Source organism: Oratosquilla oratoria, chromosome 25 (assembly GCF_046742065.1).
Source record: "Oratosquilla oratoria isolate Oo_2021 chromosome 25, ASM4674206v1, whole genome shotgun sequence".
In the NCBI taxonomy this organism is placed as follows: Eukaryota; Metazoa; Arthropoda; class Malacostraca; order Stomatopoda; family Squillidae; genus Oratosquilla; species Oratosquilla oratoria.
Window position 1 is genome coordinate 19550843 of NC_134801.1, and position 5000 is coordinate 19555842.

The 5000-nt window shown below is 33.9% G+C and overlaps 1 protein-coding gene across 1 annotated transcript in view; it reads right to left on the reverse strand.

Moving 5' to 3' along the window:
• The window catches only part of LOC143039040 (uncharacterized), a 34151-nt gene that overhangs the window by 12627 nt on the left and 16524 nt on the right, over nt 1–5000 (reverse strand). The window lies entirely within an intron of this gene.

Genomic DNA, 5000 nt, shown 5'->3' on the forward strand with positions numbered 1-5000 from the left:
AAAGAGGCTATAGCTAAAGAAGCTAAGGGTTGGAAGACAATCCAAGAAAACAGTAAAGTTGCATTTACTGACATATTTAAACAGCAAATGAAAGAACAAACTGAAGACTCAGTTATTAAAGTGATGAGACAAAAGGAGAATATAGTAAGAGACTTAGCAGATAAAAAGAAATGTATAATTATATTAGGAAAGGAAGAGAAACACAACCCAGATAGAACCACAAGAATCAATGAGGAAAATGAAAAAGTAAGCAGATTACTAGAATTAGTTCAGGAAGATGAACCTGAAATTATGAAACAAATTGAAGAGATGTTTAGGCTCGGAAATGATAGTACAGATAAGACCAGACCAATTAAGATTAAATTCAGGTCACAAACTACGGCAGAGAATATCTTATCAAAAACAGGGAAACTAGCAGCAAGTGAACAATATAAAAAGGTATGGATAAAAAGGGAAATGAATAAAGAGGAAAGAGAGGAGAAAAAAATGAAAAGACAAGAAGCTAAGGAAAAAAACGAGAACAGAACAGAGTCAGAGAAAGAGAAATTCTATTGGAGGGTAGTGAATATGATAATAAGAAAATTCGAAATACTAGAGAAAAACAAAAGGGAAACAGAGAATACAATGAAAGTGGCAGACAACTAAGAGTGTCTTACACAAATATAGATGGATTAATAACAGGATTGAATGAGCTGAATGATTATCTGAAGGAAAAAGAACCGGACATAATGGGAATTGTAGAAACGAAATTAAAAGGTCCACTACCACCCAACAGTGTAGGACATGACGCATATAATTATTGGATTAGAAACACAGACAAAGCAAGGGGGTGGAGTTATGTTCCTGACTAAGAAGGATATAAACGTGAAGAGTGTCACATATGGAAAGAATACAGTAGAGATGATTATGATCGAAGTGGAAGACAGAGATAAGAAGAACAGAGAGTTTGTGATAAATTATGTGCCTCCAAAAACAGCCTCGTGGGAAGAGAGTGAACTTAAAAGTATGCTAGAGGACACAAAGATAACATTAAATAAGATAATGGAAGATGGAGGAAGAATAGTTATGATGGGCGAATTTAATTGCAAAGAAGTCTGCTGGGAAGAGATGACCGTAAAGGGTGGAGACGGCTCATGGGGAAATGTTCTACTAGAGATGATTATTGACCATACAATGACACAGTGGATACAGGAGAACACTAGGTATAGAAATGAAGAAGAACCATCGAGACTAGACCTAATAATCACATCTGAACCTAGAATAGTAGAAAAGATTGAATATAAAACACCAATAAGTAAAAGTGACCCTATACTGATTGAACTGGAACTAAATGAGGAAAAATACATGAAAAGAAATGAACAATATAGAAAAGGAAGAATGATGTATGAAAAAACAAACTTTGATAAAATAAGAGATCTCTTTCAAAAAGAAAACTGGGAAGGAATATACAAAGAAGAAACAACAGTGGAAGAGAAATGGAATATTTTGACAAAAAATTATAAAAAAAAGGAAAGGAAAAGTATGTCCCAAGACAAAAACAAGAGAAAGAATATATAAAGTGCTGGTACAACAAAAGTTGTAGGGAGTTAAAAGAGAAAAGAGACAAAGCTTGGACCAAATGGAAAAAAGACAGAAGACCTGAAAAATGGAAAATATATACTTGTTATAGAAATGAATATGTACAAGCGTGCAGAGAGGAAAAGAGAAAATATGAAAAAGATGTCATAGAAAAATGTAAAGATCAACCAAAACTATTTTACAGATTTGTAAACAGCAAACTGAAAAACAAACAAGATTTGGAGAAATTAAGACAAGAAGGAGTTGAATACACAGAGGAAATTGAAATGGCGGAAATTATGAACAAGCATTTTAAATCAGTGTTTACAAGGGAGAACATACAACCTGAACAGATCGAATGGAAAGAGAAAGTCCCCCCCCCATGAAAGAAATAGAAGTAACTAAGAATGAAATATTGAAACACTTGAGTAATCTTGATGTCAGAAAATCGCATGCACCAGATGAAATAGCAAACTGGATTTTGAAAGAATGCAGGAATGAACTGGCAGACAAAATACATAGCATAATAAACAGTTCCTTGAAAGAAGGAAAAGTTCCAGAAGATTGGAAAAAAATCAAATATAGTACCTATATATAAAGGGGGAAATAAAGAAGACCCTACCAACTCCAGACCAGTCTCTCTAACAAGTACAATAGCAAAAATTTGTGAAAGAATTATCAAAAGTAGATGGGTAAAATATTTAGAAAAAAAAAAAAAACGTGCTAAATCCAAGGCAATTTGGATTCAGACAAGGACGATCATGCGTCACCAATTTAATATGTCTCTATTCAAGGCTAATAGATATGATACAAGAAAGAGATGGATGGGCTGATTGTGCATTTCTAGACCTAAAAAAAGCTTTTGACAAAGTACCACATAAGAAGTTGCTTAAGAAATTAGAAACTGAAGGAGGAATACAGGGCAAACGTGCTTAAATGGATGGAAAACTTTTTGCAAGAAAGAAAAATGAGAGTAGTGATAAGAGACAAACACTCAAAATGGGATGAAGTAATAAGCGGTGTTCCACAAGGAACAGTTCTGGCCCCAATAATGTTTGCTATATATATTAATGATATGGATGACGGAATTGAAAGTTATATGAGCTTCTTTGCAGATGATGCAAAACTGTTAAAAAAAGTGAACACGGAAGAAGATTGTGAGCCACTACAGAGTGATCTAAATAAAGTACAGGAATGGAGTAGGAAGTGGGAGATGGAGTTCAACACTAAAAAGTGTAGTATAATGGAATTTGGAAAAAGCAAAAACAGAATAACAGGATCATATGAAGTGGGAGAAGAAGGAATAAAAAAAGTAGAAAATGAGAAGGACCTGGGAGTCATTATTATGAATAATATGTCACCTGAGAAACATATAAATAAGATTTTTGGAGAAACTTATAATTTAATAAGAACAATCAAAGTGGCATTTACATACCTGGATGAAGAAATGGTGAAGAAAATTGTAATCGCTCTGATAAGACCAAGATTGGAATATGCAGCAACGATATGGTCACCAAGTACAAAAAAATGTATAAAAAAACTTGAAAGAATACAAAGAGCAATTACAAAATTGGTACCAACACTCTCAAAACTATCATATGAAGAGAGACTAGCAAAACTTGAACTACAGACACTAGAGCAAAGAAGAGAGAGAGGAGATTTGATAGCTATTTACAGAATCATGAAAGGCATAGAAATGATTGATAGAGAGAATCTGATAAAATGGGATGATAGAAATACAAGAGGACACGGAAAGGAAATCAAGAAAGACAGCTATAGAAGAGATGTGAAAAAGAACAGCTTTCCTCACAGAGTAATAGACGGAACAAGTTAGATGAGAAAGTGATGTGTGCAAAAACAATACATAAATTTAAAAATAGTTTAGATAAAATGAGATATGAAGACGGGACACCACGAGCATAGCTCCCCTTCCCGTAAAATACAACTAGGTAAATACACACACACACACACACACACACACACACACACACACACACACACACACACACACACACACACACACACACACACACACACACACATATGTGTTTGTGTGTGTGTGTATGTGTGTGTTTGTAAAAATGAAGCATATTTGAAAAACTGAAAAACTCATAGTACACTAACCATAAATGGTGACTAAATACAGTATTGTCCCTAATTGTGATTCTGACCAATATTGCGCACAAGTCACTAAATACTCACTCCAAAAGAAACCAAATTCTAATGCACGGTCAATATAAACTTAGAAGAAAATGTTTTGTTAGATTAGTTCTCCTTTACTCGGGACGCTGTCCAACGATGAAACAATATCAACATAAAATAAAATTCTCACTCCTCAAACCCTCAAAACTTAATCTTTCTTGATTTTGCATATACGCATTAAAGACAATGATTTGATAATTATTTTTCAAGGGATCACGGAAATAACCAGTGACGCTTACAACTTCCATAAAGTTGGTAGCATTCGAGAGTATGGACAAGGCGACCGATAATGTCTATGGAAAAAAATAATTAGGAATGAATTTATTAATTAATTGAATTTCGTCTCGATTAGAAGAGCGATGTAGAGGAATGCGATGAATTATATCTATTCAATATCCTAAGAATAACATGTAAAAATAAAAAATAAAATAATAATAATAATAAAGAGATAACAAAAAGAAAAAAATCTTAGTAGAACGTCCGTTTGAATTTATGAATGTGAATGATAAATTACACCCCTAACACTACTCACAAATTTCATACACACATGTAAAAGACCTGGCTGTCACGCCTTCTGTACGAAATCAAAAGACGGATGTAGTCACTGGAGATAATCATGGTAACTGACTAATATCTATCTACTTGTATTTCAGTAAATGTAGTACAAGTAATTTCTAATCCTACTAATTTCTAATACCGGACAAACTTAGGGATATAACAGATCTGTCCGGTATTTCCATCGGATATAACGGACCCTCGGTTTTAACGGATCTTCGGATATAACGCCAGATCCTTGTTCCCCATATCGTCCGTTATATAGAGGGTTTGCTGAATTCACCAAGATAGCTTTGCTCGAAGGGTACACTCCAATTGCCGTACCTCATTTTTAAACTAATGTTTGGGTCCAGCTGGTGCTATTTCATCCTCTAGTCTATTCTAGGAGTTTACTCATTTGTATAAAATTTTTAATTACTCAGATACTTAAGTCAATTGTCATCCAATTATCATAGCCATTTTTTTTATTTATTTATGTACGACTAACTTGTGCTATATAAACTCCCAGGCTATTTCAGGGGTTGCATCTATGTGGATTATTATTATTATTTTTTTTACATCCCTCGGACATGTGAATTTTTTAAATTTGTGCTCGTGGCCTCATGATGCCTTCCTATCGCAAATCAAGAAAATTTCTCTGTCAAATATACTCACCATACTCAATGACCTTGAACACCCAATAAATG